The sequence below is a fragment of the Crocodylus siamensis genome, chromosome 2 (genome assembly GCF_052110815.1).
Source record: "Crocodylus siamensis isolate JL-2025a chromosome 2, ASM5211081v1, whole genome shotgun sequence".
NCBI lineage: Eukaryota > Metazoa > Chordata > Crocodylia > Crocodylidae > Crocodylus > Crocodylus siamensis.
The window spans coordinates 249,422,533-249,435,160 of NC_143396.1; the positions used below are offsets into that span (position 1 = coordinate 249,422,533).

Sequence of the window (12,628 nt, forward strand, 5' to 3'; positions counted from 1 at the left end):
ACCAGACCTTGTCGTGCATCCATGGCTGCATCTCAAGTAGAGCCAGGGAGGTGATCCTCCCCCTCTATGCAATGCTGGTCAGGCCACAGCTGGAGTACTGCGTCCACTTCTGTGCGCCCCACTTCAGGAGGGATGTGGACAACATTGAAAGGGTCCAGAGGAGGGCCACCTGCATGATCTGGGGACAACAGGGCAGACCCTTCATTGAAAGACTGCGGGACCTAAACCTGTTCAGCCTTCACAAGAGAAGGCTGAGGGGGGACCTGGTGACTTTCTATAAACTCACTAGGGGGGACCAGAAGGGTTTAGGGGAGACACTGTTTCCCCTAGTGCCCCTGGCATGACAAGGAACAATGGACACAAGTTATTAGAAAGTAGATTTAGATTAGACATCCGCAAGAACTACTTCACAGTTAGGGCGGCTAGGATCTGGAACCAACTTCCAAGGGAAGTGGTGCTGGCTCCTACCCTGGGGATCTTTAAGAAGAGGCTTGATGACTACCTGGCTGGACTCATATGAGTCCAATCTTTTCTCCTGCCCAGGCGGGGGGTTGGACTTGAAGAGCTACAAGGTCCCTTCCGACCCTACTTCTATGATTTTATGATTGTATGATTCTATGAATCTGAGTAGAAGAGAGGGTGAAGGTGTTGGACATGGCAGTGGAGTTTTATAAAGAGCTGTACAAAAGAGGATTGGATGGAAGGAAAATGAAGGTGTTCCTCAAGGGGATAAAGGAAGGAATAGAGGATGAAAAGAAACAAAAATTGGAGAAGTTCAGTGTGAGATAGGTGGAGGACTGTTTAAAAGCTTGCAAGAGAGATGGATTTCCAGTGGAATTCTATAAAAAAATTTGGCAATTGTTGGGGATAGATATAATAGAAACATACCTGGAAATAATGGAGGGTGGGGAGATAGGGAAGGATTTTGCAAAAGGTGTGGTAATTTTAATATTTGGGGAAAGGAAGATGTGTTAGGCAACTGAAGACCAATAAACTAGAGGTGCACTGATACATCAGTCCGATACCTGATCAGCACTGATATAAAGAAAATTGATTCTGTCAGAAATCAGCTTTTTTTGCCTGATGTGGCCCATAATATGGCTGATAAATGCTTTGTGCATGCACGCAGCCTTAACACAGCACGTAGGTGGAGAGGGGTACAGCCTGGTAGCTTAAAGAGCAGTGGTCTGGCTGGTAAGTCTGTTGTGGTGGAAGGGGAGGGCAGGTGCATGAGGGGGGCAGATCGAGGCCCCTGTGGTGAGGGAGGGAGTGGGGCTGGGGCTGGGGCTGGGGCAGGGCAGGGCACAGGATGGAACACAGCTCATCCAGGGGGAGCATGGGTGGGGGGTTGGCTTCCCAGATGAGCGTGTGCCCTCTGGATCTTTGTGGGGTGGGGCAGAGCAGGCTGCTGCTGTGGGCTGGGCCAGGGGCTGTGCCAGGCTTTTCCCAGTGGGGCTGAGCTAGGCTGCACTTGGGACACGCAGTGTTGGTGGCACTGAGAGGGGGGCTGAGGGGGCTACAGTGAATTTTGGGGTAGCTTCAGCCTCCCTCATAGCCCCCCTCCCAGTGCCACTGCTGCCTGCCCCAAGCACAGGCCAACCCAGCCCCCCCCACCCCCCCACCAGGAAGAGCCTGATGCAGCCCTGGTCTCATCCCCATGTGTGATGGCCAGAACCAGAGGGGTTACTATCATGAGCAATAAATATATGCTCTTGGAGGCATTTGGCAATTGTATAAGCAGTTAAGATTAGCTAATGCAAAGCTTGCAAGTTTGCAACCTGCAAGTGGAATTTGTCTGTCACAATTTAACCAAAGTGTTGAATCTAACTGTTTACACTGATCATGGGACCACTGAGCCCCCAAAATAAGCAGAGCTACAAGATTAGCTGATCTAACAGGTTTTTTAAAAGTCAAGCCATAACAAGATCTGACCACCTAATATAATTACCACATTCCAAGGAATCCAAGAATAAGAAACTAAGGGCAGAGTAATGCTAATTTCAAGCCCCAAAGTAATGTGGTGTAATTTGCTTGTTGGGTGAACCCAAGTTCAGGCAGTAACCTTTCATGATAATTTCTAACAACATTTGATCTCATAGGGTAACAGCTATAGGGCAAGATTGTGAGTGGCTCTAAAGTCAATGGATTAGCATAAGATAAGGTATAAAGAAGCACGTATGTCAAGTGACTGGCATGAAGGATGGGACAGAAGGACCATCGCTGTACCAAGCCTGGACCCCGGACTCCCAGTGTGAGTGAGAACTGGATCCTGACCAAGGGACTTTCCCGGTGACCCCTTGGACAGTGTTGATCAGAGATGCTTGACTTCCCTGGAACAACTTGACGCACACCTGACATAGAGGGACTGCTGATAAGTTGCCAATGCTATGTGGGAACTCTTTGTCATTCTGTCTATCTGTTGTTATCATTCACTATTAGCTCTTTATTACTGTACTATCTGTTTGTCACATTAACCTTTCTGTTAATTGTTGTATGCTAAGCTATAATTAAATTTGCCTATACTTCACTCCTGACTTGCCTCCTTGATCCCAAACCCAGCAGCCTCACAGCTGATACTCTCACAGCGCCTAGCCAGCCTGTGACACCCATGCACAGATCTGGGGGCACACACAGTGGTGGGAGCCAAGCCCCTCCCCACACCCCTTGGTTGAGCCGTATCTCCATCACACATCCCACCCTCACCTGGCTGGGTAGTGCCTGCCCCAACCCCTGCCCCAGCCTCACTCCCTCCTTCACCGTGGGGGCCTCAATCTCCCCCCACCATGCCCCTTCCCTTTCCTGTCCCCTTCCACCACAACAGACTTACCAGCTGGACACTGCTCTTCAAGCTGCCAGGCTCTGTATTGGAAATCAGATCAGTATCAGGTGATATACCTCCTTAAAATTTGGCTATAGGTATTGGCCAAAAAAATCTCTATTAGTATAGCCAATAAACCTTTTAAACATAGATTGCAAATTGATGGCAAAAGTACTGGTCAAAAGAATGCATGACTATTTAGCAGATGTGATACAAGAAGAACAAACATGTGCTGTTCCTGAGAGAAGGATTTCTCAGACCCTATGGTTAATGAGAGATGTCATATCAGATGTGCAAGAGAGGAAAAAAAATATGAATGAATTTAAAACTGGTGAAAGCTTGAACATGATTTCATGTTTGAAGTATTGTGAAGGGAGTTTCCCGCAAAGATGATTGGAAGCATCAAAGTGTTATACAGTATAGCAGGATGTCAAGTACTGGTGAATGGTTACTTGAGCAAAGCATTCCCCATACAAACAGGGGTAAGACAGGGATGCTTGCTGTCCCCGTATCTTTTTGTGTGCACAGTAGAGCCACTGGCACAGAGAATTTGTAATGATAAGTGGATAAGCAGTAACAGCAGAAGGAAGAGAAGGTAAATGTATATTATATATAGATGGTATGAACTTAGTAGCTCAAGACAATATATCAATTGGGGATATTGTAGCATACTGAGGACTATGGAGAAGTGTCTGGAGTGAAATTAAATTACATGAAAAGTACATGGATGGGAGTGGGGAATTGGGAGAATTTACAGAAGTTCAGGCTGCAGGTGGCAGAGGGTGTAATCAGGAGCTTAGGAATCCCAATGCATGTTGAAGGGAAAGGAAAAAAGGCATGGCAGAAGTTAAAGGTAAAAGTGAGGCAGATCTTGGGATTGTGGAGTGGTAGAGCATTATCTTTCAAGGGTAAAGTGGCTGCAGTGAAAATGGTACTCTTGCTGATCATCTTTTGCACAGGAGTGATGTATCCACCATCATGGCAGCAGATAAGGGGGTACAGAGACAGAAATGTGTTTTTGGGGGGAAGTAAAAGAAAAAGGGTAGCCAGAACAGAGCTATACAAAGCCAGGGAATTAGGAGGTTGGGGAGTGCCATATTTGGAAAGCTTTGTATATACTTACTTTATAAGTATGTTCTGTAAAGAGGCAAAGGAGTGGGTGGAGAAGACTGCATGTTTATGCTTCTGCCTGGCAGGAAGAACATTAAACAGATGGGGCATGTATGGAAGGGATTGGGAAAAAACATGAGCATGGCAGCCACTGCCTCACTATACAAAGATAAAGATTTTCTTAAGAGTAAGTAAACTAGAGGGAGTGGGATTAGAGTGCTTGGAAGACCATAAGAAGGTGATTAATATGATAAGAAAGAAAGACATAATAATAATAGTTGGGGATCTGACGGAAGGACAGATGGCAAATATATGGAAAGAAGTGACAGGTAATAGATGGAAAGGCGAACATACAGATATCATATGGATGATGATATGAACTATTCTTTCTGTGAGGGGCATTCAGTATAAATGAAATTTGGTAAAATTGGCAGTGTGCTTGAGAGAGGGATGTGGGGCAGAAGAATCCATATCACATGTATTTTGGAACTGCACTTCTGTGCAAGGAGTGTGGAAGGGGGTGCATTTTTTTTGTGGGCAAGCGATATGAACTGTGACTTAACATATGAAATGGTGTTATATGAGTCAATGCTCAAAGGACTGGAGACACAAGGCATGTCTATATGTATGCTTTAATGTGCATTAAAGTGGCCCATCAAAAAACATGCTAATAGAATAGGCTACTGCTCATTAAGGACATGTCTACACATGTGCTTTAATGTGCAATAGCCTATTTTACTGTGCATTGAAGTGTCACAAAAAACGATGCAATTACACTAATGTGCAGTAAAATAGGCTACTGCGCATTAAGCATCACTTAAAAACCATGCACATTCATTATTGTGCATTAAGGCAGCCTACTGAACATTTGTTTAGTACGTCACACTGGAGGTACTAAATTTAATAAACATTAGGAAAAGTGCCATAATGCATGTGTAGAGGTGTCCTAAGTGTCATCTAAAAAGCATGAACTTACACTACTGCGCATTAATACTTGGTGTAACAGGATCATAAGATCATAGGAAAGCAGGACTACAAGGGACTGAGTCCAGACCCCTGCTCAAAGCAGGATCATATCTTAATAACCATCCCAGCTAACTGTCTGTACAACCTTCTCTTGGAAATTTTCAGGAATTGAGACTCTACAACTTCTCTAGGTAGGCTTGTTCCAGTATTTGACCACCCTCATAGCCAGAAAGTTAATCTCATCTCCATCCTAAATTTCCTCTGTTGTGGTCTGAGTCCAAAGTCCTGTCCCCTACAACCATAGAGAAAAGTCTAATTCTTTCTGTCTAATCCTCCTCATCCTTCAGGTTTTGGAAACTGATAATAAACTCCCCCTCAATCTTCTCTTCCCCAGACTAAATGAACCTAGGTCATTCAGCCTTTCCTTGTAAGTCTTCTTCCCCATGCCTCTAATCATTTTTGTCAGTGTGCACTGGATACTGTCCACATCCTTCTTGAATTGTGGGGCCCAAAACTGGACACAGTATTCCAGGTAAGGCTTTGCCAGTGCTAAATAGAGCAGAGGAATTGTTTCTCTTGATTTGCATGTGATAGTCCTGTTAATGTAACACAGTATACTGGGGTTTGGGGGTTTTTTTTCCCTTCTTTATTCTTTTTTGCAACAAGTGCCTACTGTTGGCTCACACTCAGTTTATGGTCCACTGTAATCGCCAGGGCCTTCTCCGCTATACCACACTCTGGCCAATCATTTTCAGTCTGTATTAGAGTTACAAGGAAAGGCTGAATGACCTAGGTTCATTTAGTCTGGGAAGAAAAGATTGAGGGGGATTTTATTATCAGTTTCCAAAACCTAAAGGAATTGGCCGAGGTCATTGCAGGACCCCTGGCATGGCTTTACGAACACTCGTGGTGCTCTGGTGTGGTGCCAGAGGATTGGAAGAGGGCCAACATGGTTCCCATCTTCAAAAAGGGGAAGAAGGAGGACCCGGGAAACTATAGGCCAGTTAGTCTTACCTCAATCCTAGGCAAGCTGTTTGAGAAAATTATGCTGGCACACATCCACGAGGGGCCAGCAGGGGACTGCATGCTTAGGGGCAACCAACATGGGTTCATCAGTGGCAGGTCCTGTCAGACCAGTCTGGTGGCCTTTTACGATCAGATCACCAAATCATTAGATGCAGGGGTAGCAGTGGACATAGTCTTCCTGGACTTCCGGAAGGCATTCGACACTGTCTCTCACCCCATTCTCATTAAGAAACTGGGGGACTGTGGTGTCGACACCCACACAGTCAATTGGGTCGCCAACTGGCTGGAGGGCTGCACCCAGAGGGTGGTGGTGGATGGGTCCTTCTCAACCTGGAAGGACGTGGGCAGTGGGGTTCCGCAGGGCTCGGTCCTCGGGCCTGCACTGTTCAACATCTTCGTCAGTGACTTGGATGAGGGGGTAAAAAGCACCCTGTTCAAATTTGCTTTTGACACTAAGATGTGGGGAGAAGTGGGCACACTAGAAGGAAGCAACAGGCTACAATCGGACCTAGACAGGTTACAAGGATGGGCGGATGAGAATAGGATGGGATTCAACACAGACAAGTGCAAAGTGATGCACCTGGGGAGGAACAACCGGCACCATACCTACAGGTTGGGGAATTCCCCTCTTGTCAGCACAGAGTCGGAAAAGGATCTTGGAGTCATCATTGACTCCAAGATGAACATGGGCCGGCAGTGTGGAGAGGCAGTCAGGAAGGCCAACCGTACCTTGTCATGCATCCACAGATGCATCTCGAGCAGGTCCAAAGAGGTGATCCTCCCCCTCTATGCGGCACTGGTCAGGACACAGCTGGAGTACTGCATCCAGTTCTGGGCGCCGCACTTCAAGAGGGATGTGGACAGCATGGAGAGTGTCCAGAGGAGGGCCACTTGCATGATCAGGGGACAGCAGGGCAGGCCCTATGAGGAGAGGCTATGGGACCTGAACCTGTTCAGCCTCCAAAAGAGAAGGCTGAGGGGGGATCTAGTGGCCTGTTATAAACTACTCAGGGGGGATCAGCGGGCATTGGGGGAGTCCCTGTTCCCCCGAGCACTGCCAGGAGTGACCAGGAATAATGGTCACAAGCTGGCAGAGGGTAGATTTAGGCTAGATATCAGGAGACGCTACTTCACGGTCAGGGCGGCTAGGATCTGGAACCAACTTCCAAGAGAAGTGGTGCAGGATCCTACCCTGGGGTTTTTTTAAGAGAAGGTTAGATGAACACCTTGCTGGGGTCATTTGACCCTAGTACTCTTTCCTGCCATGGCAGGGGGTCAGATTAGATGATCTACTCAGGTCCCTTCCGACCCTAGAAACTATGAAACTATGAAGCTTCTTAATGAGAATGCTATGCGAGACAATGTCAAAAGCCTTGCTAAAATCAAGGTATATCATAGCCACTGTTCTCCCTGCATCCACAGAGCCTGTTGTCATCTTAGCACAGAAGGAGATCAGAGTGGTCAGACATGACTTGTTGTTGGTGAATCCATGCTGGAAGTTCCTGATTACCTTGTTCTCCTCCAGGTGCTTGAAAAGAGATTCCTTGCACACCTGCTCCATGATCTTTCCTTGTATTGAGGTCAGACTAACTAGTCTATAATTCCCTTGATCCTCCTTCCCTTTCTTAAAGATGGGCACTATATTTGCCTTTTTCCAGTTATCCAGTACCTCACCTGACCTGCATGTGTTCCCAAAAAAGATAGCCAATGGCTCTAAAATTACCTCAGTTAATTCTTTCAGTACCCTAGGGCATATCTTATCTGGCCCTGCCAACCTAAAAGCATCTAGCTTCTCTAAGTAATCCCTAACATGTTCTTCCTCTACTCTAGACTATTTGTCTCCTTCCCTATCTTTGCTGCCAATACCACTTATTGGCAGTTGAACCTATTCATGAAGACTGAAGTAAAGGAAAAGGAATTGAACACATTAGCCTTCTCTGCAACATCCATAACTAAATTGCCTTCAGCATTCTGTAAGGGATCTACACCTTTGGTTTTTCTCTTACTTCTGACCTACTTATAGAATCCCTTTTTACTGGCTACATCTACACAAGGTGATACATCACCGTAGTGACACGCTACAGAGACATAGCTCATCACTATGGTGACATGGCATCCATGGGCACAAACTGTGATGTCAATGCTATGTCACCTACAAGCATCTAAAAATAACTGCACCACTGGGACTGCACAGTACTAAATGACTGCACAGTACCAAAAGAATAGTCAGGGGCATGTGTAGCCATACCCACTGTCATTTAAGAACTTTGCTAGTTGCATTGCAAATCATGCCTTGGCCTTCCTCATTTTCCCCTTCATAACTGTATGATATTTTTATACTCTTCTTTAGTCCTATGACCAGGTTTCCACTTTTGGTAGGATTTTTTTTTTTTTTTTGAGTTTCAACTAATTGGGTGCATTTACACATATGCTTTACTGCAGAGCAGACTAATTAGCTCTGCAGTAAAGTGTCACTATACACGTGTGCCAGTATTAGGGCACAGTAAATTAATCAACTCTGCCAGTACTGTTAGGGAGCATAGTACTTATGGCAGAGTAATTTACTGCACTGAAACGCATGTATGGACGCTGACCACGGTCATAAATTGCACCCAGTCAGCTCAGCCATCTGGGGACCTGCTCCACCCTGGCTCCGTCCCAGGCGCATGTGTAGACACTACAGGGAGCAGTTTCCTCCAGCTCAAAAGGCTCTAGAGTTTTTTGTGTCACATTAATTGCACATGTAGATGCATCCATTGAGGAGATAGCTGTCTAGTCAGGTCAGTCTCTTGTTTCGCTTTCCATTCTTCTTTCACATCAGGATAGCTTGCTCCTCCCCGTAACATTGCATCCTTAAAATTACAGCCATGCTTCCTGTACTCCTTTTTCTGTCAGACTTGCTTCTCAGGGGATCCTGCCCACCAGTTTTATGAGTTTCTTAAAGACTGCATTTTTGTAGTCCAGTGTCTTTATTCTGCTACTTTCCTTCCTTCTCTCCCTTGAACTCTACCACTGAACTCTAGCGCTGAACTTGATTTTGAACTCGATAATTTTACGGTTTCTGGGCACATCTACACAAGATGCTAGCTTGCCATAGTGACAGGCTACATCACTGTAGCGTGTTGCTACAATGGCATAGTGTTGATGGGCATGAGCCGAGACACCAATGCTACTGCTCATTGCCACTGCAGAGTAGCATGGGAAAAAATACGTGCAGTGTCAGGACCACTTAAGCAAGTACTAAATAACTGTGCAGTAACAACTGTGCAGTCCGGTGCACATGCTGACATTCCCCATGTCAACCAAGTTACCTTTTACTTTTACGTTCAATCCCTGTTTGTGATTGACAAGTCAAGAAGGATTCCCTCTTAGTTTGTTTCTTCACCACCTGTACCAAAAAGACTTTGCTGGACTGCTTGTGCACTGCTGTGTTTTTCTCCCAATAGATGTCAGAGTAATTAAAGTCTCCCTTGAGAACCAGGTCCTGTAATTTGGAAACCGCTAGTGGTTTAAGGAAGGTCGTATCTACCTAATCCTCCTGATTTGGTGACCCATAGCAGATGCCCTCTGCTGCTCTCCCCTCTGACCTTTACCTAAACTTTTTCCTCCCACATTGTACTGTACACATCATTTATATATACCACAAAACCTCCTTTTTCTTTAACCCTTCCTGTTCTTCCTGAAAAAGTTATACCCATCCCTGACAGTACTCAAGTGAACTATCCAACTGCATCTCCATATTCCCATTTAATCATAACTGTATGATTGTACTAGGGTCTTCAATTCTTTCTGTGTATTCCCCATACTTCTTGCATTATTACAGATCTATACAACTGGTAGCCTTCAAGCTGCATGCGGTCCATGAGGGGTTAACATGCAGCTTGCAGGCTCCTCCCAAGTTAAAGCCCCTCCCCCCCCATTGCTGTTGCTATTGTGCCAGCTGGGGTCTCCAGGCTCCCCTTCCCTCCTCCAGCTTCTGCTCGTGGAGGAAGGGTAGTGCAGTGGGAGGGGCTGAGTTGCTCATGCTGTGCACCTGACAGAGGTTTTGGAGTGCCTGTGCTGCACATCTGGCAAAAGAAGGAAGCAGTCTTCATGCAGTGGCAGGGAGGGGTATACTGCCACTGTAGTGGGAAGGGAAGTGCACTCAACTGGGTGGGAAATGTTAAAAATACCACCTATTTTACAAGCATGCATTTAAAATGTAGTTTTAGAGAATCTTTAATAAAATCAAATCCAAATGAGTTTTCTCAGACCATTCAAAAAAACTTCTGCTCAGTATCATTTCTTGTTCAAATTTCAGTTTTCTAATCCCAACTGCTTCAATTTTAGAGCTGTTAAAGAAACTATTTATTATGTATTATATTTATACGCTGCCCTCCTCAAAAAAGGCTCATAGCAGAAACCAGTTCAGTTCCCGAAGTCCCTAGTTTTAGATAATCATGGGTGTGTTTACACAAGATTACTGAGCAGTAGATTAGTCTACTGTGCAGTAAAGTGTCACCATCTACACTTACTCACATTTACTGTGCAGTAAATTAGTCTACTGCACAGTTATCTACTACCTATAATGTAATAAATTAACTGCGCAGTAGATACTGCTCAGTAAAACACATGTTGACATTGGGTGGGAGCAAATTTGCTCCTGGTCAGCCTAGCCAGCCAAGGGCCACAGGGAACAGGGAGTATGCTGTCCGTGGTCCTGGATTTGTTCAGTTCCCCCTGGCTCTCTCCAGGAGCTTGAAGCTGATCAGGGCCAGGACTGGGAAGCTCTCTGCCCCTTGTCCCTGCTTCTCACGTGGAGCTGGCTACTCTGGGGAGTGGGCCATGGCTGGAAATCCAGCCCCCACTTGCTCCCCAAAGCAGCAAGCTCCACGCAGAGCTGGCTGTTCTGAGGGACAAGAGAAGGCTGGATTTCTAGCCCCCTTTCATCCCCAGAGAAGCTGGCTCCATGACAAGCAAGGCAGCTGCAGGCAAAACCCTGTGCTCCCACTGCCCAGCAGAAGGCTTGTTGGCAGCTGTGTATCTGGATGTGCCCAGGACCAGGAGATCTCTGCCTTCTGCAGGGGCAGCTCTCTCCTGGCCCCGTGCACATCAGGTCCCCTCCCAATATGCATGAGGCCAGGAGACAGCTACCACTGCAGCTGACAGAGCTCTTCTGGCCCTGTTCCTACCCCATGTCTCTTGCCAGCCCACTGAGCTAGTGCACTAAAGGGGGGTGAGAGATCCTGGAGCTGCCCCTGGCTGCTCTAGGGCAGCAGGGGTGAGGGTGGGGGAGCAGAGCAGGGCCCAAGCAGCCCTGTATCAGGCTGCTCCCATTGGGAGCAAATCTCCCAGGAGGCAACATGTATAGATGTGTTCCCCTGTAGGCTTACTGCACAGTATTTTACTGTATTTTTATTGAACAGTGAGCCGGCTTTAAATTAATAGCATGTGTACATATGCCCCATGAGCAGTTTACAAGTGAAATTCTTACACAACTTTGATTTTAGCAGGTGCCACAACACAGGGTTTAGTTCAAGTCTGTTTTGCCCCAGGTATTCCAAAATTCTTTAAACTTACTTATCTGCTTATAACAAAAAGAATGCAGGCACCTTCATTTGTCTATCAATAGCTTGTACTTACACTATTTTTATTTGGACACTGTGTGCTGGAAAACAGGTATACTTGAAGTTAATTCTTAAGGGTTAATTTTCAGCCAGAGATTTATCTGCACAACTCAAGAGAAAAAGAGAATCACATATGATAGGTGCTAATTACACCATTTATAGTAGTGAGTGCCAACTCTTTTGCCAGGAGTTTCACAAATTAGCCTCTTGCCCTCCCCAAGTGCCACTCTGGTCCCCTTCCCCTGCCCAGTCGAGCCAGTTTACTTATAAAGTGGGAGCATCTACACATGGCCCCCATGGCACAGTTGTTACTGAGCTGTCATTTACTACTTGCTTTAGGAAGTACTAAATGACAGCACATGGTTATTTTTAGTGGCTATGTTGTCATAGCAACGCGCTATACCGAGGTAGCTCATCACTATGGTAACATAGTGTCAGCATCATGGTTTGTGTCTTCCAATGCTATGTTGCCATAGTGATGAGCTACATCACTGTAGTGCATCACTACTGTGACATAACCCTGCATGTATATGCACCCAGTGGCTTTTTATGTGGACTTCATGGCCAGGTACAGATACTACACTTTTACAGGTAAAAATGATTGGAAGCCAGTAGCAGAACAGAAGTTTAGCACACAAAACTGGTCTACATCCCTAACAGAACAGACGTTCAGCGCACATAGACTGCTTTAAAAATGGCAGAACTGATCTAAGATTTGTGCCGTCTCCCCACACCACTAAACGGTGAATGTGTGTTCTGTTCACATGTGACTAGTCTCAGTCCTGTTCTCTTTGGGTAGCTGTATGGATATAGTTTTCATAACTTCAGTGATACACAACTCCCAAACTGCAATCTGTTCTCTGTAGATTGACTCATTTCTTTTATCTGAATAAAGTAGTAAAAAAATTATATGAAATACTATTTTGCAATTATAATTAGGCTAACTCTCAAACTAGATATTTATGGAAATTAGTAGCAAATTGTAAAACCTTGCCTACTCATAGCTAAGTTTATGGTTTCATGTTCTCATCTCAGTTTTACAATTAAGTATAGCGTATTCAACTGAAATTGATGGACTTTACTCCAGATTTATACAATTGTA

The 12,628-nt window shown here is 45.5% G+C and overlaps 1 pseudogene; it reads left to right on the top strand.

Annotated features, from left to right (window-relative positions):
* The first annotated feature begins 654 nt into the window (after nucleotides 1-654).
* LOC149871997 (uncharacterized) overlaps nucleotides 655-12,628 on the top strand; it is a 43,979-nt pseudogene continuing 32,005 nt past the window's right edge.